Here is a 24,343-nt window from a genome sequence, read left to right on the forward strand (position 1 = left end):
GTCGCTGGGTGACAGCAAAGCACTTTGGGTAATGTAGTGTTTTCGAGCGCCGCGAGACTCCCTCAAGGATTCTAAGGATTCGGCCTCGATCGAACGATCTCTGAGATTCCCCGGTGGGTTGGAGAGGGGGAGGGCTGCTTTCAGTTTTCGTCGTCCCGGCAACCCAAAGGCGTCGGATTATGTCGCAACTCGTGTATATGTACAGGCTTGTTTTAAAGTGGGTTTGGAGAGGGGACTAACAGAAAGTATAATATTTGGACAAGCAATTGTTTAGGTTCTGTTCTCCCAAGCAGGTAAGAGACCCAAAGTTCTCTGTGTGCTTGGTCCAAACTTGGGAACTTTAAGACTTGTGGACTTCAACTCCCAGAATTCCCCAGCCACCTGGCTGGGGAATTCTGGGAGTTGAAGTCCACAAGTCTTAAAGTTCCCAAGTTTGGACACCCCTAGTCTAGAAGGTGAAACTGCTACAGAATGTGGCAGCCAAATTGTTTTTGTTGGGGAAAATTTTGTTGGGAGCCCATAATCATAGTTGTGAGTTAAATTTCATTGAAATGCTGTGCAGAAGGAGGAATACAAGATATGTAGACAGAGCTTTTTATGGCTTTTATGATAGGTTTATGGTAGGTTTTCATCTTCAGGGAATTGAAGCAACCTTCCCTGTTGGCTCATTTATAAAAATAACACTTAGACTTATATATCGCTTCATAGTGCTTTACAACCCTCTAAGCGATTTACAGAGTCAGCATATTGCCCCCAACAATCTGGGTCTTCATTTAACCACCCTTGAAAGATGGAAAGGCTAAGTTAACCTAATTCTAGACAGAATTTGCCTAGAAATTGCTAATTCAGCATATGTCAGCAGTTTCCCAGACTCTCACTTCCTTTTCCTTGTGGCAGTTTCCTAATCTTCCTAGCTAGATTCTTACATTTTTAGCAATTTAAGCAATCTACATAATATGCAACCCCTCAGAGAGCATGAGGGAAATGAGAATTATTCATGTAAAGAAAAGAGCAAGAATAACGCCATATTTATCCTCTGTATAACCTAAGACACCAGTTTTGGGACAGTAGCTTCGGAATTATGTAAGAATATGAGGTTTCAGGAAATAACAAGGCTGTTGATTTGATTAGTACATTCCAGTCCAGGCCAAACTACCATTGGCAGGAAAGGGAAAACAGCTGCCAAGCTCAAATTAATAGTGTTGTAATTATCAAGATGTAGCAACTATCAGGGGGATAGCATGTCTGGGAAACTAGCTGTTAGGATTGTACAGCCAATACTTATCTGATGTAAACTGACCAATGATGATGAGGGGCGTTGATGGAGTGGGGGTTTTTTGAAACTGGATTTAAAACTTGTATTCATATGTATCATTGCTCTTCTGTGACTTTATCCACATGAGCATAGAAAGCCAACTTTTGCAAAAGTTCTAAAAATAAACTTCTTGTATTGTTCACAATGTCTCCTGTTGATTCAAACTGAGAATTTTAAATCTCACAAGGCATCATGCTGAAGGGACATAATAATGGAATTACCTAGGTTAAGGGAAATAATAATGAGGAGGAGGAGGAGGTTAACTTGCTACTTGCTTCTGTAAGAATTGCTTCTGCTAGTAGTGAAATTAATTTAACCTGTATAAAACATTTGGCCTTTGTAAAACTTTTGGCATCTGTAAAACATGTGCTTCTGCCATCAATCTAAATCTTGTTTTTCTGTGCAACCCAGTGCCTTGTGCATACCTCAGAAGCTGCATATATCATTGCCTGTCAGAGTTCACACATCGGGAACATATGGAGTACTCTGCTACACTTTTGACCCCAGCTCTGGCTTACACTTCTGACCTGTGTTGCTAAGCACTCAGTCCCATTCCCTCCAGCATCAAGGGGCCCTGTAGAAGATAAGATAGAAGAAAACAAAGGGAGAGACTTCCTGTTGATGTCGCGGCGAGAACAGCTGGAAAATAGTAGACTCAGCCTTGCCTTGCAAAATCCAGCTGGTAACCACTGTTGGGAGACCCATGGGGTCATAGCTGCCTTGTAGGGGCAGTAAAGGAAGGAGAGGCGCTTTGTTGACCATGAAGAACTCGCAATTTCCTCATTAGGTCCAAAGCAAGCTCTCCCAAATGGCAGCAGGGACAATGGCCATTTTTGGCAGTCACAAAGCTGGGACAACAGACTGTAAGATTTGTGCTGGAGCGGTTCGCGGACAGAGCATTGAAACTGAGTGAGATAATTACCATCTGATTTAAGTACAAGAATTCTAAAAAAGAACTTCCAAGCCTAAGCAAGCGGCAAGGGAAAAAAACTGAAAATCAAGAGGCGAAAGAAGCCCAAGGGAAGCTTGAAAACACAGAAAACCTGAAAAACAGCTTAAACAATTTAAAAGGTGATTTTCGGAAGAAACTCATGTTTATTTGCATTTCTAAACTTTCTAGATTTATCAATAATCAGCCGTTTTTGACAGATTGTTTAACATTGGATTTGGGAATAAGAGAGCCATCTACTGGAAGAGGAGTAGTACTACACCAATAAAGCAGCAGTATACCCAGCGAAAGTGAACTCAATAAAAATACAGTCTAATACACAGAATAAAAGCTGTTACTTCTTACAAGCCTCTGCTTAAGTCCTTCTCTTTGGTTCCGTGTTGACTTAAGGGCATCTCTGAACCTTACAATGTGTTTATTAGTAAGAGCTGCAGGTCACGCTTGTGTATTTATCTATTGTGCATTGATTAAATGTGTTAAGAGTTGCAGATCGTGCTTGGGTTATGTATTAAGCATTGATTAAGTTGCAAATCATATGTGTGTTTATGTAGTATGCTTATATTAAATTAGTAAGAATTGCAGTTCATACCTGTGTTTGTGTGTTCTTAGTATCTTTCTGGATCGCTCTTGGAGTTAGGGGTCTGAGGCACTGAACTATGTTGGTTCTCTTTCTATCTCCCACCGGTTCCAATCAGTATTAGTAAGAGAGAAGGAGTACAATCCTTAGGTCCCTACTTTATCAGTTGTCTTTTGCCTCTCTTCTTTGTGTGTAACAAATTCACACAATACTTGGGTCAACCAGATGTAAGATTTATTAAAAGCTTCTTGCAAAGAGCTAGTGAAACTTCTGTTCGGCACAGCAACAGAAATCCACACCCTGTTACAGACCTCAGTATATTTTATACATTTCTATCACCAGCCACTTGTCCATCCTTGCCAGGCCTGGTTGATAGGCCCAGTTATATCATATGGCTTTCCGACCACCTATAATCTATTATCTCCCCTAAATGTTTAAAGTTAGTCAAGCCCTTATTGTCACCCAAACTTGCTAAGCACTCATCCCTCTCATGTCTCACTTCTTTGAAATTCCCTTATCGGTTCTCTTGTTTCACAAGAATTGCAACATAGCCATAGAAAAGAACATTGCCCAAGTGAAAGAAACATTTGAGAAGGGAAAACATCAAAGTAGATTTGCGTTAGATACATTCTTAGTCCTCCCAAGGTTAGACTTAACTTTATTTTCTTTGTTCATGGAAACTTAGGAACAGCTAAAAATAAATTAGTATCTATAATGTATTAAATCAGCAATACCATTGAAAAGTAAATGTAATCATGGTTATATCTTGTATATGTAGTAGTATGGCTATATGTTAAAATCAGTGGTAGGATTCAAAAACGTTTACTACCAGTTCTGTGGGCGTGGCTTGGTGGGCATGGCGTGGCTTGGTGGGCGTGGCAAGGGAAGGATACTGTAAAATCTCCATTCCCACCGCACTCCAGGGGAAAGATACCGTAAAATCTCTATTCCCTCCCTACTCCAGGGGAAGGGTACTGCAAAATCCCCATTCCCCATACAACAGCTGGGACTCAGGAAGCAGAGAATAAATGTGGGCGGGGCCAGTCAGAGGTGGTATTTACCAGTTCTCCAAACTACTCAATTCCACTACCGGTTCTCCAGAACTGGTCAGAACCTGCTGAATACCACCTCTGGTTAAAATGCTAACTCCAAGTATCTTGAACAAAAGACAAACTTCATATAAATTGTAAAATATATTATGGTATTAATGGAAAATTGCAACTTATTATATTGTATCTCACAAAGTCAAAGCAAAAACATTTATTCAACCCAAGTTTGTCAAGCAACATTAGATGACAGGGACTGCACCTCTATCTCTCTTCTTATAGTTTTCTGGCTTATAGATTTAGCCAATCATTATCAATATGGATGGAATGCATTGTCCTATTACAATACTTTTTAGCATGAATATATCTCATGCTCCACTGGTGCACAATCCTTCCCTTTGTTAGTCAGGAGTACTAAGTCTGACTCCGCACAAACAAAGAGACTAAGTCAAATTCTCTCTAAGTCACACGTTTGTTGAGATATGGAGAAAGGTTGGTTGTCCTATAACAGGGTTGTCAAATTCACGGCCCACAGGCCAGATGCGTCACGCACTGGCCACGCCCATGCCCAGTTTAGCAAAGGGGGCGATACGCCATGTGACGCCACCGTGATGACATGAGTTTGACACCCCTATCCGGTAAGGCTGAGAAAGACTCCAAATGGTTTCTTTAATGTGCTTTTATATTGTACTTGGTTACCTAAACAGGAAACAACAGCTGTCAGTATGAAAGTAGATAAAGTAAAGATGTTACTAAATTATCTGTGCTGATATCCTGTAACGATAAGTATTTTGAGCAAGCTTTATTTTAAGAACCTTTCTGGTTTCCTGTCGTCCTTCCTTTCCCACGCTCAGGAGGTATCGACCTTTTCTATATAGGAATCTTGATCATCACAATCCTGATCTACACTTTCATATCCTGTTAAAACAGATGTTTTCTTTACAATGCTAATCAAATGGCTACCTATAGCATCTACATAAATGAGCGTTTTTGTATTTCTCCTGCAGATAAAAGAGAGACAGACAGTCATCCTATGTAAATCATTACATGGATATAATGTACATTTCCGTGTTTACTCCAGTGCCCAAAAAGGGGGGCTCTTTAAACATTATTTTGCAATTCTTTACAGAGTGAAACTTTGCTGCAAAGCAAGCACACTTGCATTAGCATATAAACTGGGTTCTGTGAATTGAATTGAATTTTATTATTTATATGCCGCCCTTCTCCAGGAGGACTCAGGGCGGCGAACAATTCAAAAGGGGAAAAAGGGGAACATAAAACGAATACAAATAATTAAAATAAGCAAGAGTCACACAATCATACAAGTCGAGAGGGGAGGGAACTCATCACCCCCAGGCTTGCCGGCAAAGCCAGGTTTTGACGGCTTTTCGGAAGGCCTGGAGAGAGGTGAGGGTCCGAATCCCTGCGGGGAGTTCATTCCAGAGGGCCGGAGCTGCCACAGAGAAGGCCCTCCCCCGGGTAGTAGCCAGATGGCATTGGCTAGTAGATGGAACCCGGAAGAGGCCAACCCTGTGAGATCTAATGGGTCTGTGGGAGGTAATGATGTTTACAATCACACCTGTTGTAGGTAGAGATATATGTTAACAGTAGGGCCTCTCCTGCCACAGCTGCCCACTCTGGACAGGTACTCCAGCTTCGCGGTGCAAGTGTGAGTACTCATAAAGATTTGCTGGCTTCATATATGCCAAAGAATGCACACAGATACAAGTGGTACAGGTAGTCCTCAACTTACAACAGTTCATTTAGTGACAGTTCAAAATTACAGCACTGAAAAAAATGACCTGTTACCATTTTTCATACTTACGACCATTGCAGCACCTCCATGGCCATTTGATCCAAATTCAGATACTTGGCAACTGACTTATTTATGACGGTTGCAGTGTCCCGGGGTCACGTGATCAGCTTTTGTGACCTGCTGACAAGCAAACTCAATGGGGAAACCATTAACAACCATCTTACTAACGTAAACAACTGCAGTGATTCATTTAACCATGGTGGCAAGAAAGGTTGTAAAATGGGGCCAAATTCACTTAACAAATGTTTCGCTTAGCAACATAAATTTTGGACTCAGTAGTGGTCATAGGTCTCTCCCTCTCTCTCTCCCTCTCTCTCTCCCTCCCTCTCCCCCTCCCCCTCCCCCTCGCCTCCCCCTCCCCCCTCCCTCCCTCCCCCTCTCCCTCTCTCTCACTCTCTCTCTCTCTCTCCTCCCCCAAACTTCGTACACAGATGACTTACTCTCTGGAAACAAATACTGTGGGGGTAAGACCCCTAACACCCCTCGAGGGTGGTGATGGTCTGTTAGGTTACAGCCTGTTGTGCCTTAAAATGGCTTCTACTGTACTGCCGTAAAATGGTTTCTATTCAGAGGTGTTTTATTGTCAGCCAGAACCGGTAGTGGAAATTTTGAGACTGGGGAGGGAATGGGGATTTTGGAGTATCCTTCTCCTGCCATGCCCACAAAGCCACGCCCACAGAACCAGTAGTAAAAAAAAATGAATCTCACCACTACTACTGTATAGCGCAGTTGAGTTGCCATGGTAACAGCTTCACAATACTCAATAAGGGGGCTCCCTCTGGTAAGGGAGAAAATCCAACATTTGAAATTATGTTTGGTCCGGATATTTTCAACAAAAATCAGGGATTTTCCTGTCTAATACAGGATTAGGATAAATACCCAGGCAACACCGGGTTATCAGCTAGTTTATGATTAAAATTAGGAGCACCTTTCTCCCTTCTTGGTCAGTGTGATGAGATTCTGGACTGTTCCCCCTATTGGGGACATGGTTTGAAAGTCTCCAAAATTTTTATATAAAGAGTCTGCAGAGATTTGGTCAAGCGCACAGAACGTGACCTGGAGCACGCACACAATAACGTTTTTATTGTCAGCTTAAATGCCAGGTGTTTCCATTGCACTGACTGTTACATGTAGTGCTCCATATCTGGCCTCCTGTGCTTGTGTTTCTAAGCAATCAGGGAAATTCCGACGACAGTCTTCTCTGTGCATGCTTAACAAAATATCAATATTGCTATGGCAACCTTCTGAGGGTAGTTTTGGGATTTCCAGGTAGGTGTTTGCTAAATCAGATGTTTTGCTTCTTTTCCTATCAGATGGTGCCTAGAGGAGGTCTAATTCCCCTTATGTTAACATAGTTGACATTTTAAGCTTCGTTCTGGTTGCTCTAGTTCCATACTGAAGAAGCAAAGCTTTGCAGTTTAACCACATCCTGGGTTTCACAAGCTGTTCAGCCGTTCAACTCATTAATTTTAACCACACACTAGCCTTATGTACTGATAATAAAGTCTGCCTACTAAAGTCCGCATAGCAGTGGTTACTCCTTGTCTCTCTACAGTCCAGAGGTGGTATTCAGCCGGTTCTCTCTGGTTTGGGCGAGCCAGTAGCGGCAGCTGCAGGAGGTTCCACCCACCCGCCCTGATGTAATGCACAAACACTGTGTATGCGCAGAAGGTGGTGCGCATGCGCAGGTAGCGTGCATGCACAGAAGGTGGTGCAGATGTGCAGAAGGTGGTGTGCATGCACAGATGCGGTGCGTGCGCTGTCATGTTTGCCAACCGGTAGGGAAGGTAAGTGAATCCTACCATTACGACAGTCATTTATCCTTAAACGAAGAATATACTTCCTTTTTTGGCACAAGTAAATTACAGCCAAACTATGCACAGGGAGAGACAATGGATATGAGAAATGACTTACAAGAGATGAACCTCACTCTAAACAAAACCCATTGTTTCTACTTTAGCCTAAGAATCTGATAGGGTAAAGTTTAAGGGGGAAAAATGTCTAGCAGATTGGAAAACAAATTTCTTAATGATCTCTTCTTTTTAAGACATTTTGTTCCTACTTGTTCATATCACTCTTGAGGTTGTGGTTAGCTAAACGTGCTGCTTTTTGTAGGAAATTGCAGATGCTATTGACATTTTAGACGTGATAGTTGACCACCAATATTTCCTGGAGTGTTGCAGAGGAAATACACCTGCAACACAGTGGTGGGTTTCAAAAATTGTTCGAACCTACTCTGTGGGTGTGGCCTCCTTTGTGGGAGTGGCTTGCCGCCCATTGACCGGATGGGAGTGGCTTGCCCCCCATGTGACCGGATATGAAGATGCCGACGACACTTGTCAGAACCACCTTAAATTACCTCATACACAGCACTGGCATGCATAAGAATAGGATGTAAACTTGTTTTTTAAAAGGCATCTTTGGTTTGCGTTAAAACAACTTCAACACACGCATGTTCTGATTGCACCACAAACGCAGTAGTCACCCTTACCTTTCACAGAGGCATTGAGTTTTATAAATATGAGCATGATAGTGTAGAATAATCATATCCAAGGACCAGTGGTGGGTTTCAAAATTTTTTGGAACCTCTTCTGTAGGTGTGGCCTGCTTTCCGGGTCCACTGGTGGAACCTTTTCTAACCGGTTCGGTAGATTTGACGAACCGGTTCTACCGAATAGGTGCGAACTGGTAGGAACCCACCTCTGCTGCAACAGCTAGCTTGTGCTCACAAGAGTAGCATACTGACTGCCAGCAATTTGATCCTCACTGGCTCAAGGTTGACTCAGCCTTCTATCCTTTCAAGGTTGGTAAAATGAAGACCCAAATTGTTGGGAGCAATATGCTGACTCTGCAAACCGCTTAGAGAGGGGCTGTAAAGCACCGTGAAGTGGTTGAGTCTTTTAAGTGCTATAGCAATATAGTCATAGTAACTGCAGGTAGAGGTTACTAGGTAGGTCAAGATCTCTGTCTTATCAATCACATCCCTTAGCAGTAAAAACACTCCTAAGCAACTTGGATCCAGGATCTCATCCATCATCCTAGGAGCCAGGCATTCTGAGCAGGAAGTCTAAGTGTTATTGCAGGTGGTAACTCTAAAGGACTGTCAACAAAGGAAACAATGTAGTTTGTTGTTCCTATTAGCTTAAGCTTTTGAAGCAACGACCAGTAGAGAAGGTAACAAAGGAGTGCTCTGTGCACCTACAATCTGATAACCTTCATCGGCAGAATAAATTGCCTCCTAAACTTTACATTAATCATCTGGTATCTTTGATTCTTCACAGCTTGGAAATGACCCATCTGAAAAGAAGGGGCATTTCCTTCCATTGCCATTAGCAGAACTCTGATGCTCATTTTTTAAATTGAGTTTTCTTTAAAACAGTTTATTTATTTATTTTGTATTAGCCAGTGGTAGACCTGACTGATTACCTTGGTGTCTGTTGCTCCATTTCCAAAGGATCTGGCTAGCTCATGCGTATGTAACAATGTAAGATTTGAGAATACGTTGAGACCCATAGAAGTTTGAGAACACCTCCACCTCTGTTGCAACATTCCTTTTAGCAATATGTATAACATTCCTTTTAGTTTACGTGCAGAACTGTACCAGCGAAGGTGTCCAGCACGGGCTGCGCTGGCATCTGGAATATATCAATTGGCAAGAACCTCAAACGGACACAGGAATGTGAGCCGTGCGTGTATTCCTCACCTCTCTCCCCACCTTTCTCCCCACTTTTCTCCCCGCCTAGGGCTGAGGTTTATGCCATGCTGTAACATTATTATTGGGCTTAGTTAATCATGTGCCTTCTGATGTAATTGTATACACCTTCTCTTTGTTTGTACCTAATAAAAGAGGTTCCCCGAGCCTCGTTCGGGGCCTTCATCCCGAGGAAATTTTTTTTTGATACGTTTGCCTGTTCTGCCAAACGCATCCACAGGTTGTATGCCATCCGAGTGTGCAGACCATGAGAAGGAGCTAACCTTTTCATCCTATGTCTGAGAGGCCCAGTAGGTACATGTAATGGTTCCTGTATCTTGTAAGAAGCACGATGGGAGGGTGGCCGTGCAATGACCCCCCATGGTTCCCATCCTGCGGGGTGGACAAAAATCCCTTTTGAGGACCACTGTCCCAATCTGGTAGTCATGTCACAATAATACATCCCTAATGTTGAATTGGAGGGTTTTAAAATGACCAAAATGAGCTGACGAGGAGAGTATGTCTTTTTGACAACATAACGGTCGGGTGAAGTGGTAACAAAGTCACAATGAGCCAAACATGAGACTTAAGCAGAGACTTGAATAACAATCAGCATTTAATCTTTGATCAAAGTTTAAAGACATGATAGTCAGTTGTTCCCAACATACCCCAAGGATATGCAGGGAAGAACTACTCTTCAGAGAAGGTGTAGCTCCTTTTTATACAGTTAGAGAACATCATAGAATAACATCCTGGCTTTACAATACTCCTCACTAGCCTTATCAGCACTATCTCTTTCCTCTGTTCCCAGGATTGGCCATTTGGCCCCCTGTTGTGAAGGGCACAGATCAAAGGTGAGATACTTTCTCAGGCAGAAGGGGGACATATCAAAGGTGTCAGTTTTACAGCTCTTTACAGCTCCATTCCGGGATAGGTTCTATGCCCATAGGTTGCAGATTCATAAGAGTTCAAATGGCAAGGATCTGACATTTGCCAGATACCTTACAAATACAAGGCATAATATATGTGTGTTACAGAAAACAAATGTTTTTACTAAAACCAACAAGTTTGTATCCTTATTACTATTCCTCTTCATTAGTAACCCATTTGTTAAGTGAATCTGACTCCCCGTTGACTTTGTTTGTCAGAAGATCTCAAAAGGGGAATCACTTGATGCTAGGACACAGCAATGGTCATAAACATGAATGGGGGAAAGAAGAGAATATTTGCAGCTCAGGGTTGAACTATGAGGTCCTCATTGCTCTCTGAGCTTGCTTTCTTGCAGACCTAACATCAACTCAGAGAACACCAAGGACCTCACATTTTTCAATCTGCAATTTCTTTCTTTTTTCCTTTGGAAATCCTTAAGGTTTGATCAATTTATTTCTAGATGTTGTGATGAAATTTGGAAATTACGCCTTTATATATTTTCCCTTTTTGTGATAAAGAACGAAGAGCTGGTGAGTACAACTGCCCTTTAAATCTTCCCAGGTAAAGAAAAGAAGGGAAATCACCGACAAGTACTCCAGTTATTCTTTGCGGGGATATCACAGGGCAATGCTTTCCATTCCACAGGTTTTGAGCAATAAGAAATGGGAAAAGAAAGAGCATGGTGTTTTCTATCACAATGTTTACTTTTTTCAAATGGATTCAATGAAAGATTTCCTTGTGGATTACATCTTTCATACTGAAGACAATGAGACTATCCTTAATTGCATGTAATGTCAATACTGAACTGTACTTGTCATTTTAATGTGGTACACTAATATACATTTTATGTATTACTTTAAAAAAAATGGGAAAAGAGCCATCTTGCTCGATCCTCAGTTGGTGCCATTAACAAGGCACCAAGTTCACAAATTTCTTTTTCTAATCTTATTCAGAAAATTTTTGTGAACTACTTTTCAGTTATTATTTAGTTATTGTTGGACTAAGTGTGAAAACACCGAATGAATCTGCCTTTAATCCCGAACCGAAGAAAAAATTAACTACAAGCTTAAGAGCTTTAAAAATGCAACAAACAGCAAAAGGTTTGTTAAGATTTTGATTTTTAGAACGTTATAAATGGATTAACCATAAAGAATCCCTTCCATGGGAAAGTAGAGTTATTTTGAACATTTCTTATTCTAAGACATAATAGAGATAAGTAATTTTAAAAATTGGACACTAAAGGGAACTACATTTTTAATTAAAGGAGAAGAATACACAAACCTGGTTAGCCACTCATACAAAATAATATAACATTGGAAATACTGAAGGATGCTTTTGAAAAATGTGATCAGAAATTAATATCAATGGAATCAATAGTGAAGTTTGCTTCTATGGATAGAATGTGTCGAAAAGTTGCTTTGGAAGAAGAGCAACACATTTTACCTGATAAGATAGAGAATTGACATTAAAAGTGGATCTACAAATGACATCTACAAAATGACATGGAAAAAGATGTGTCTTTGGACATAACAAAAGAAAATGGTTGAAGCTTTAAAACTCAAGAGGGAATTACAAATAATAAACCAAGAGAGTGACCTGAATAATGCTTATATATTGTACTCACAAAATAATTTACTTAAAGTTTGGAATCTTATGAGAATGGGTTCAAATAAAAAAGAAAATAATTCAAGTTCTATTATTTAAATTGGCTAAAAATTAAAATTGTTAGAAATAAAAATAAGGAATAGAAAGTTGATTTATTTGATAAATTGTTGTTTCTGGCAGCCCTTAATAGACTTTCGGCATCAAGATGAAAATGTTATTTTATGGATTTGCTTATAGATAAATGTTGAGATGTGGGATGAAGAGATCATTGCTTGTGTTTTAGACTGATATTTCAAGATTTGCTAAGTAAAGGTATTATATCTCCAAATAAATCCCTATACATCAAGAAGAATTTTCCTCACCCTGTGTTTTGAAAGATCAGTAAACAAAAAGTCAGAAAGTTTCATCTCTTCTTATTCAGAGTGTAACTGAAGAATAAAAAAATACCTAAAACAGAGTATATTGAATGAATAAAGCTATTACAAACTCATAATTGATATGTTACATAAACCTAGACATGTTTTGCTGTTGCATATGAGTGTTCATCAGATATTTAAATAGTTGAGCTATGAACTGCCTTTATATGATAAAATGGAAATGGGGAAACCAGATTCACTTAACAACCGTGTTACTAACTTAACAACTGTGATGTTTCACTTAACAACTTTGGCAAGAAAAGTCATAAAATGGGGCAAAACTCACAATTTTTTCACTTAACAACATAAATCTTGTGCTTAATTGTGGTCATAAATTGAGCGTTACTTGTATAAGACAATTAGCGTGCTTCCCTGAAAATACGACATGTCCTCATAATACAGCCATGCCACATTTTTCTGGTGGGGAAAAATATAAGCGCCTCCGTATATAAGCCCCCTGGACAACCTCCCACCTCAGGCCAGGAAGAGCGCCGCTCACCAACCTAGCAGTATCCTGGAGGTGGCAAGCCGTGGGAACCTCGGGGGTGGCAAAGGTGATGGCGTTGCTTGGTGCCTTTGGGATACCGTTAGGTTGGTGAGCAGCGCTGTGCCCAGCTGAAGAGGAGGGTTGCCATGCGGCTGCTCTCTTGTGAGCGGGCTCCCAAAGAGCCTGGCACAGCCTCATGGGCAAATGCTGTGTTGCGCTGTCGCAGCAGCACAACAGCCATGAAGCGACCACACTCACGAGCAGCCACCCAGCAAACCCCCTTTGCAGCCAGGCACAGTGCCATACACTGACCAGGGGTATCGCCAAGCCGCATGAGCACCTGTTTGCCACCACCCAGCTCCTGCTGTTGCAGCAGATTGGGGCCTTTGCCTCAATGCTCGATAAAAACGGGACGTGAGATCATGAAGGTGCAAGAGAAACAGGTTTATTGATGCATCGAGTTCAGAGTGCTAACACACCAAAGATCTGAACTGTCTTGGCTCTGCCCAAGATAGTAGCTTTATACTTTTCTTCAAACTAAGCTTTTGTGAGGCGTTTCTATACAATGTGGGTAGGGCGTCTTCACACATGAGATAAGCAGCTTGTGTGGGGCGTTTCCAGACGCGACATACGCATGTCATGTCAAAAGGAGAAGTACATGTTTTTGAGAGGTCACAAATAAAAAGTACATTTGGAAAATTACAAAAAGAGAAGTTTCCATAGTTTCGCAGTCTTTATCTTACATCCACAGCTTGCTTCCTGTGCCCTTCCCTTATAGCATTTTGCCACACATGTTCCAGTATAATTTGTACCATTTCTTTTAAGGAAGAAAGAAATCATATCAAGGGTCATTAAAAAGTGCAAAACAAGTACCTATTACTGATAAATGATAGGGATCTAGGGAATTCCTATCCTTAGGGAAGTATTAATATTTCTTGTCTATTCCCACCTGCCTCACCGCGCCTTGGCGCCTTCCAAATGCCAGTGAATGGTGCTCTGCACAGCTGGAGAGGGAGGTTGCGCAAGCGGCTGTTCCGCTCTCTCTCACCCGCCTCCCAGCCTCACGATGCATGGCTCAGCTCTCATTACGGAGCCAGGGCACCTCCACCGCTGCCGCCATCCCAGCCTGGCTTTTTCTGTGGCTTCCAACCTGAGCCTTTCGCCAGTGGCTGCTTTGGGCCCACGCTCTGCAGGCAGCTGGCCCACAACTATAGAACATGCAATCAAACAGGATGCTGACAAGTTACAACCTCGTCATCAGTGCTACTGTGAGAGAAAGGCCCTGCTATGGTTATAAGGAGTATAAAAAAATATTTGTGATTAAGAATGTTCCAGCTGTAATCGGGAAAGGCTATGATAAACAAGAATTACAAAGTAGGTAAGAATGCACACAATTACCTGCTTGTGTCACCTTCATATTTGAAACATCCAGGACATGAAGTCTTTTCATATTTTTAAAATTATGACACAGCTCACATTTGCTAACATTCTGCAGTAACTTTTGGAGATTATTCAAAACAGGTTGAGAACAGTCTGTGTTGAAAACCAAGATTAAAATATGGAAAGTGCCTTCTTGTCTCAGTTGCCAAGGTTAAAAAGCATTGTCTTAGACTAAGATAATTTAAAGAAGCTATAATGCACTTTTGCAATATATTTTCACACACACACACATATCTCACTGTTCTAGAACTGATATTGCTTGTCCAGAAGAAGCAAAATGTATTTAAAAAAATGCTTAGGAGTAATCTGAGGTATTTGCAACATGCACTGTGTTTGTCACAAAGACAAAGCAGTGTTGCACTCCGTGTGTGACATTATAACACACATCTAGGATCTCAAGAATGGAGCTTTTCTCCTTGACCTCCTTGGAAGCAAAACCCATGAAGTTAAGAAGAAGCAGATGATCAAAATTCAAATAAAAATAAATACAGTTAGCCTAGTTAAACTAGTTCCTTGAGACTTCCGTAAATACACTTTGGGCATATTTATTGTTCATTGTAGAGATGACAGTTGCAGACGGAAAAATCTATGCCTTTCGCTTGGGTGTTGATAGGCAAGTCTCTTGTTTTAATTCTCTTCAATTTTATAAAATATGGAAAATACATTGCTTTGAGTAATCAAACAAAGTGCCCCATTGTTAATGTCCTGGGTGTAGTCAGCAAATCAGAAAGAATCTAATGAATCAGTTTTTCTTCCTAGTAACCTTTAGTGGAACGATAAAGGTACAGTCAAGTTTCCAACAATTATGCCATTGTAATAATTAGAATTGTAAGAGAAAAATCTCTTTTGGAAAACAAAAACTGAATTCTATCTATAGGGGTTTCCCATCATGGAATGAACTTGTTGAAAAGTTTAGGGGGCACTGTTGCTCCATTCCAGAAATTTAGGAATTTGTCACAATACGTAAGCTATTTTTAGATCACATTATTCTATGAGTCTTGTAACTTATTTTAGTATTGATTCCCACTAGGGAATACTGGGAGTTGAAGTCCACAAGTCTTAAAGTGGCCAAGGTTGGACAGCCTCCGCTCTACCCTATTACTTGGCTACATCAATGTTTCTTTCTTGGGTCTTTTCTGTCTTAAGTCCCCTCTCTCCAAGATTTCTTTTCTTTTTTTCTGTTAAAGTAAAGCTCTAACACCTTTTTTTTTTTACACTGCCCTTTATCTTGCTAAATTCTTCTCTTTTGGACCATCCACTCCTGAAAAAAATACATGCCTTCTTTCATTTGGCTGGTGTACTCCATTTGCTGATGATTCCACAGCTCTCCTCCCACACCTGTACCAAATTGCTGCTTTATTGGCAATTCTGCCGTGCTGGCACCTGGGTGGAGGTGTTGCAGCCAATCTCGTTACCAATTCAGGACACAAGACCACAAAGGGTTGGAGAAGTCAAGTTTATTTGCACAACGGTTCAGAGCATTAACATGGCAAATTCTGAACCCCCGGGCTACGCGCAAGATGTTGCTTTTATATATTTCGCAAAGCCAGCACCGCCTGGGCGTTATGCTTCCTTAGCTTTTTATCAGTGCAAAACATAGCGAAAGGAGAAGTCCAACAAAAGAGAAGTTCAATAACTGATGAATTTGCTACAGTTCCCTATATGGGTCTTATCTTACACCATCTGTTACTTTTGGTCCACATCCCTTGCACATCCCATATGTTCCGTTACAGAAATTATCTAGTGCGTAGGTCATTATTGGTTACGTTAAGCAAGGTCTCTTTCCTATAAGCAAGTTGCAACATATAAGCAAATTAACTTCTACATTTTATAGTATTTTCCCACTCTGCCTCAGAGGGAGGGGGGAAGCTCTGGTTGGAAGGAAAGAAAACAGCACAAGTACCTGCAATTTTGTCCAAGCAGCCTCCTTTTCCACAAAGCTACACAGAACCCATGTTCTATTAATTCCCTAAATTCCCTGATGGCCTGGACCCCTTTTGTAGTTTGTTTATCCAGTGCTGTGGGCTAATTATTCACGCTGAGTGGAAGAAAGTGGAATTCAAACATTTTATTTCTGCACAGATGAGGCGCGTCTGCTGAACGCTTTCAGCAAAAAGAAGAGAGGCGAGAGTCAGGTTTACATCAGATTTTTATACTGTTTGCAGAAAGGAAGTACAAGATTACTTTACTCATTGGTTATGTACCACTTCCTGGGTGTACTGGCTGCGCACACACTCCCAGGTAGCATGTTCTGGCACCTAATACTCTTGGCAAGATCTCTAAATTGGTCATTTTAATATTTAGGGATCGTATTTATAGCATGCTGATGGTGAACTTTTGCTCATTTCTGAACCCCTCATGGGATACTTTGCCCATAGCTTTAAAGCTGAATGTCACGCTACCTTCCTCTTTGTTCCAGTAACAGGCACACTTGCAACGTTTTCTAGAACTGTTTTCTTACCACATCCTTTCACACTTGTGCTGATTTTTATCTTTAGTTAACACCTGTCGGCAAGCTTATGTTTATGTGGTCTGGGTTGCTGGTTGTTGAATTGTGGGAAGTTATCATCCAGCCCTCTCCCAGAAAAATGAAATATCCTAGGAAATATTGAAAAGGCAGAATATTTCTCTGGATGTGAAAAGAAACCTGTTTCAAAAGACAGAATAGTTGCCTACAGCTTTCTGCCCATCCCCAGCTAATGGGCCATTAAGATGGCCAGGCTAGCCCACTTTACATAATAAAGACTTCTCCTCACTGCAGCTGTAGGGGGAAGGGATATTACTCAACTGACCACAAGGCAACTGAGAACTCATCACAGCCTAGAGAGTAGCCCCCTGCATGGCACCATGGGAGTCTGACAACCCGTCAGAATACATTTCTTACACAGGAACAGGAAACAGAGAGGTGGGACTGAACAGGGTATAAAAGCCTAGCAAGCCCCTTCCTCAGCCCTTCTCTTCTTCTCCATCAACATTGAAACATGTGATCACCTTTTCTGGTCAGGGCTCAAGCCATGTGGCCCTGTCTAACAATAAACCATCTTTCCAAGCAGCCTCCATGTCTCCAGTGTCTTCTTCCCCACTTGGAGCTGAACCCAAAAGGACATTTCTTTCAACAGAATCTTAGCATAAGCTTCTGTTTAACTAGCAATTGACTATAGAGTAATTTGAGGTATAGCTCTGACAGATGCTCTTTTAGAAGCTAAATTACCTGGCCTTCACTGACCAAGCTTTCACTGGTCTAATGTGCCATCCCCAATTTTCTTTTTTGCTCCTAATCTTCTTGTCTTGCATGCACAGTGACAGTAGATGATTTCAAAGTCATGCTTATCCAGCTTTATCTTACACAGACACACAGACACACAGACACACACAAACACACTGTATATCAATGTTGAATGCTGCTGCTTAATCTTCCCCTGTTTTTTAAAGATGCATGATGTTCTGTCAAAAATTAGAATAAAGAAATAAGAAACCATGTCTATGGAGATTCTCAATTATCCTAGTCATGGTTATCCCAAAGGTGCTTTTTTTCAAGAGGCAACTGGACTTTCTGTTTTTTCTTTGAAGACATTTTGCTTCTCACCCAAGAAGCTTCTTCAAAGCTGGAGAAGCTTTTTGGATGAGAAGCGAAACATCTTTCAAGGAATAAACCAGAAAGTCCAGTTGCCTCTTGAAAAAAGCACCTTCTGAATGTCAGGGACAAAATACAATCATCTTTTTGTATAAACCCAAGAAGATAAGATTTTTACTCTGCATACCTTTCTACAAGCTATTGTGGTTGAACCAGGCATCCTTGGAACTGCAGAAGCTTCCTATCAGTTTACTTTTTACCCTTTTCTTAGTGCTTTCAGCCACATCAACTTCTGAGTGCACATTCGTAAAGGCCGGTCAGATGTGACTGATGCAAAAACAACACTTTACTATTTTCTACAGTATGTTCCATTGGGCTGATGGAAGAAATTTCCTGGTTCGTTTCCCAGCTGGGAGTCGTCACTGGTGGTAGAAGAAAGATTATACAAAGCCAGCTGCCTGAAAGCTCCTCTTTGAAGTTTTTGTGTGAGTTATGGGTTACAAAGGTTTCCTCTATTTTCAGTGATTGCTTCGATTTTGGGTTCTTGTCTCTTGATCCAGTCTTCATTCATTCATTTCATTCATTTATTAGATTTATAGGCTGCCCAATCCTGGAGGACTCCGGGCGGCTTACACAGAACAAGAAAAGAAAAAACAAACAAAATAAAAATAAAAATAAAAAAATTTAAAAATTTTAAATTTTTAGATTTGACCTATCACCTATTTAGATTTGACCTATCACTTTCACTCAACAGGCATTCCACACAAACACACCCCACGATAAACGTTAAAATACAAAACAGCAGTAAAAATAATTAACTAATTAATTTAAAAGTGGGCATTCATTCTCACAATCGTACTATCATACACTCAACACACAAGTTCAAACGCAGATTCTTAGGTCAGCCCAGTCTGAGGTGGCTGAGGTGGTAACAGGTTTGTGGGGGGGAGAGAAAAACTCCTCACTCTTCCCCCACGCAGTCTTGGAAAAGGTGGTAAAGTCTGAGGGGACTGGAAAGGCTGGTGCTGGTTGAAAGGAGCAAGTTCCCCAGCCTCTTCGACCCTGTCCTCCTGGGGCGACGACGAAAGAAAGGCCCACACTGATCGAAGCGACCAGTGGTAACGGTGTCCAAAGCCAGTGCCACAATGAAGAAAGAAGAGGAGGGAGGGAGGGGGAGCTGTATCCAAGATGGAATGGCGGTGGCAGAAAGGCCAGCCACCCAGTCCCAAGTCACACCAACACAGGCTTCTCCAGCTCCACGGCTGGATGGGCAGTGGGGCAGGCACAGCGGCATGACCCAGCACCCCCCCTGAAGTGGCAAAGCTGGGCGGGCGGCGATGGGATGGCGGTCACGGTGGCTGGGTGGGTGAAACAGCGGCAAGTTGGCTGCCCCCTGAGGCAGCAGGGGAAGGTCGACGGCAGGAGCGAATGAAACAGCGGTCGGCAGGACGGCGGTCTCCTCTGAGCAGCAGGCCAAGCCGCGGCAGCTCAAGCAGATAGTGTAGCGGCCGCGGCGACTGGAGCAGGCGACTGGAGAGGCGGGGTGGCGGCAGGTCGGCAGCTGCCCCAACACAGCGGGGCCAGCTGCGATGACCAAAACAGACCAAAGCAGATGGAACAGCGGCCGGAGACAGATGGAACAGCGATGAACCAGTGGTCCCCCCCGACACGACAGAGCCAGGTCGGCACCCCAAATGGCAGTTGTGACAAATGGAGCCGGTAAGATGGCGACCGGAGCTGGCGGGATAGTTGCAGGATTGGTAGCGTTTTCTGAGAACAGCTCTTCCAGAAGCAATATTGTCCTCCATGAGCTGCCTCACCGAATCCCCTCTATATTGTTCTTGCATTCTAATCATTCTGGTTCAGTCCTCAACCCATACCTTTTTAGGCATTTTTTCCTCAGAAAACCGGAGCGATAAACTCAGGCAGCCATGTTCCTTACGTATGCATCTTCCATGTTGTCTCAGAAACTCTAGCATTTGAAGCACTCAAGTCTTAAAGCTGTCATGTTACAAGACCCTTGCACCCCTAACCCTTTAGAAAAAAACCCCTAGGGATGTTCAAACTTGACCTGGTATCTTGCCTGGTATCTTGTCCTGGGGCTAATTTCATCAAAAGAAGGGAAGGGAGTTTTCCTTGTGGGTATTTGTGAGTAAATGTCTACCTTTGTATAGCTTATGTAAATGATCATGAGTAATATTTGCCTTTTTGTATAGATTGGAATCTATGCCTTTGTTGTTTCTAATGGTGGTTTCTGGCAGTTTCAGGGCTTCCCTTCTGTTTTGTTATTCCTAATCTTTGTAGTATGTTTCCTTTTGTGATTAAATGTAAGTTTGGTATCTGGTTTCCTCTGATTATGGCTTCCTCTCCTTTGAACCAAAGTAGTGTTTGGTTCTGTGCCTCCATTTTAGTTCTAATTTGTAATATTCCTGGTTATATCTCCTCATAACTTACTACAGGGATTCAGCACCCCAGGCAAAACCCAAGGATGCAGTCTTCTTCTCAAAAGTGCATAGACCAATTTGCAAGCAAACTCCAGAATCAAACCATCAGCAACAATACTGATTATCTGAAAAGACAACTATCATGTAGATAACATCGAATTGAAAACAAAAGTCTAAAAAAGGTGGTTTGAGCCTAGAGCAGTGTTAATCTACAAGATAAAAGACAGAAGGTTCTGCACAATGAAAACTTTTGCAATTCAGTTAGGAGGATGTGGGTGTTAATTTGGTTGGTGGGAGGGAACAGGGAAGGAAGCAGGCTCTGATCTCAGAATATTGAGTTAGTGGTGTGGCAAAGAAAAGAGATGAGTAAAAAAAAACATTATGGAAATTAAACTTTCTAATGAGCCTCCGGAGAAACAAGGTTCAAGATTAATTTTAAAATAAATTTTAAAATAAGAAAAGATACCAAAACAAGATGAAAGATTATTGGTTTAAAATCCACTAGAACAATATTTCAAACACTATGATACTGAAAGAAAAGGCCCAAATCTCCAATAAAATCTTAATTCCAGTTTTGGGACAAGACAGAGATCTTAGCTAGCAAAATGGAACCCCAAACATATGGCTGTACAAGGCATAGACAAAAAAGAAAAAGGAATTATCATAGCTAAATATAACTTGCTGAAATAAGTTTACTGATGAGATAGCTATCTTACGAATAGATCAACACAGGTTACAAATGTTGCGTCCTCCCGACGCAGCCGGCAGCCGCAACCAAAGCCCAAGGCTGCTGATTGGCTCTGGCGCGGCTTCCGGCCGGCGGGAGAAATACGCGTCGCCGATTGGTTACCCGCCTGACAGCTGTCAAGTATAAATAGCTGTCAGGCGGGCTCAGTTCCCTGTTCGTGTTCTGTTCCTATGTTGTAGTTATTCAATAAAGTTACGTTCAGTTACTTCAGGCTTCAAGTATTAAAAAACAAACATTTGTTATGAATTGTAGTTAAGGTCTTTTTACGTTAATTTTTTTGGCTGTTCCACAGCATTGCATAAGCAGCTGTTGTTTTGAAATGTCTTGTGACGTTTGCTTTGCTGTGATAAATACTGCATAAAACCACAATGTGAGCACTGGCTGGTGGGCAAGGTTTAGGAGAGATCTCCTTGTACAGAATAAAGTCTACTTTTACAATTCACACCTCAGTGTGTTTAGTTTGGGCAAGGGGCACCCCAGGCAAAGGTTCTCTGTGGACCCCATTCCAGGTTTTTAAATTCCCGATCTAGCGCCCTGAGAAATCTAGCATCTCTGAAGCACCTTTTGTTTGCAGGAGGAGGAGGAGGGCGGCGTAAAGCAGCACCTCATTAAACCAAAACCTCTGAGTAAGTGGGAAAGAAAGCCGTGCTTTTCGGGTGGCAGTTTTCAGCAGTTCCAAGCGCGGCTTTCTTTCTCAATTACCTAGAGGCTTTTGTATACTCCACCCTCGCCCGCCTCCTCCTCCTCCTGCAAGCGAAAGGTGCCTCAGAGACTCGGCAGGCAGCTCAGGGGTGACAATGGCCACAATGACTTCATTCCCCAGCAATGTGAGGAGCCACTGCCACCTCCGCCACCGCCTAAGCCTCCCCGGGAGCCAAGCCGAGCGGGAGCCCTGAAAGCAAAACATCTCTCCTTTCTAGCCACCGCGATCTCTGCACCGCGATCTCTGCCTGCTTCACCTGCCCCTTTTTCAGACGACCCAGGCGGCTACATTTGGAGGATAAGACGCACCCAGATTTTCACCCTCTCTTTTTGGGAGAAAGGTGCATCTTATACTCCGAAAAATACAGTAAACATAATCATGTCTGTACTTATATCTGCTACCTAATTCATACTTCACGAAATAGATAAATAAAAAATAAATAAAATACTTTCTCCAGCCCTTGATTGTGAATTGTGATTCTCTTATTGACAGGAGAGGATTTCTCTTCACTATTATCTGGCTCATTATGTTGAAATGGTCCAATTTATCTAGCAGTTTATTTAGCCTCAGTCCAACTGCATTGTGTATTTATAAATTGTTTGTTAATAACATATTAAGTTATTCTTTATTGTTTAGCACAAAGAAATAAGGGAGGCCTTAATGCTCTCTGAACTTGCTCGTTTCCTTGCAGACGTTTCATTAACCAAACTAGGTAACATCATCAATGCTAGTAAGGAGTGCAGTTTTCTATCAGTTTTGTATTCTGGTGCCTGGCCCTGTGAGTGGTGTCTGTGTTTGTGTTTGTGTGTGTGTGTGTGTGTGTGTCTTAGAGAGTCTTTGCTGTTTGCTATCCGCTCTAAAGCAGTTTCTTGATTAGGGTATTGTTTACTTGATTGTTGCTCTGAGATTAACCTTGGAGTTGATCTATGCTGATATGGGTGTTGATTGCCGGTGGAGAAATGTATGGGTCTTTTTGTTCTTTTTTGGGCTCGGTGATAATCTCTTTTGCATAGTCTACAGATGTTGATAATGTCTATGTGTCTATTGATTGCTGCAGAGTTAGAAATTCCCTAACCTTTTTCGACTTGACTTGGTCTAGGATGGTCACCTTTTCCCAATTGAAATTATGGTTAAATCTGTCTATATGTTATGAAATTAAAGAATCTTCATCATGTCTTCTCACTGCTAGTTGATGTCCGTGGATGTGTTCTACAGACTGCAGTCAGAAGACATGCTAAAAATTCTTTAATTTCACAACATATAAATTTTCTAGGATAACAATTTGACATCCAAGACTAATTGGATTGTAACTGAAATACACACAAATAATACTGATCAATACCAATAAATTTGGCTTGGTCCACCTTGTGAGTACCTTTATATACCACTATATCAACTTTGGCTATAAAAGGACCTTAGCTAATCCCAAATGGAACTAACAACATTGTGTACCACCAAGATACAAAAGCTCTTCTGACTTATTTGAGCCAGTTGAAACAGTTGTGCTTATTCTCAATCTAGCTCTCATCACAATTCGCTTTCCCAGGGTAGCATGTGTTCTTTGCGCCCGAGGGCTCTGGATGTTTGTGTTGGATTGGAAGTGTCTTGGCAACAAATCATTGTATAACATTGGATCAAGAAGGGCTTGGTTATTTTGAGCCGAGATGGCGCAGTGGTTAAATGCAGCACTGCAGGCTACTTCAGCTGACTGCAGTTCTGCAGTTCGGCTGTTCAAATCTCACCGGCTCAGGGTTGACTCAGCCTTCCATCCTTCCGAGGTGGGTAAAATGAGGACCCGGATTGTTGTTGGGGGCAATATGCTGACTCTGTAAACCGCTTAGAGAGGGCTGAAAGCCCTATGAAGCGGTATATAAGTCTAACTGCTATTGCTATTGCTATTTGCTGCAAACTACTTGTTACATAAGAGGAAGGAGGATATGAAGCCTTGAGAATGAAATAAGCTGTACTGGATTAGTTAAGAAAAGAAGCGAATAGTTCTCTGAAAAGTGTGAGAAATTGAGTTGGACAGGAAGGAAGAAATGAATTCGGCAAGATTTCCCTTTTGTATCCCCAGTTTTTTATTCTTTCCAGATTTGGCAACTTTAAGATGTATGAACTCCAAATCAAGAGTCGCCTTGGACAACAAGGTGGGCCGTATATACCTTTAATAAATAAATAAATAAACTTACAGAATTCCCCAGCCAGCACATTTCTGGGAATTGAAGGCCACACATCTTAAAGTTGTCAAGTTTGAAAAGCATTGGTCTAGTTCAGGAGTGTCAAACTTGCATCATCATGGCGGTGACTTCCTCCCCTTTGCTAAACTGGGCATGGGCGTGGCCAGTGCATGATCCCTCCCTCCCATGGGCCGCGAGTTTGACAGCCCTGCTCTAGAGGATTGTTTTTGGGGTGAGACTGGTTCAGCTTTGTAACCCTACTTTGTATTTTGCTCTTATTCTCAGCTTGATGCTCTGTCATTTCCAATAAATGCTTCCAGAGCAGTGTTTCTCAATCTTGAGTGTTTGAAGATGTGTGGCTAGTTGTGCTCCCTTTTCTCTTGTCTTCCTGTTAAAAGCTGGTTTTTTTTTTTTTTTGTTCTTGA

The 24,343-nt window shown here is 41.8% G+C and overlaps 1 long non-coding RNA gene across 1 annotated transcript; it reads left to right on the forward strand.

Annotated features, from left to right (window-relative positions):
- The first annotated feature begins 158 nt into the window (after nt 1-158).
- LOC106553915 (uncharacterized) lies at nt 159-2,848 on the forward strand. Its single transcript, XR_001313895.2, has 2 exons — nt 159-293; nt 1,727-2,848. It is a non-coding gene; the product is annotated as an uncharacterized LOC106553915 (long non-coding RNA).
- The last annotated feature ends 21,495 nt before the right edge of the window (nt 2,849-24,343 follow it).

The sequence above is a fragment of the Thamnophis sirtalis genome, unplaced genomic scaffold, assembly GCF_051295495.1.
Source record: "Thamnophis sirtalis isolate CommonGarterSnake01/CBP01778 unplaced genomic scaffold, rThaSir2_p1.2 scaffold_9, whole genome shotgun sequence".
Lineage (NCBI taxonomy): Eukaryota > Metazoa > Chordata > Lepidosauria > Squamata > Natricidae > Thamnophis > Thamnophis sirtalis.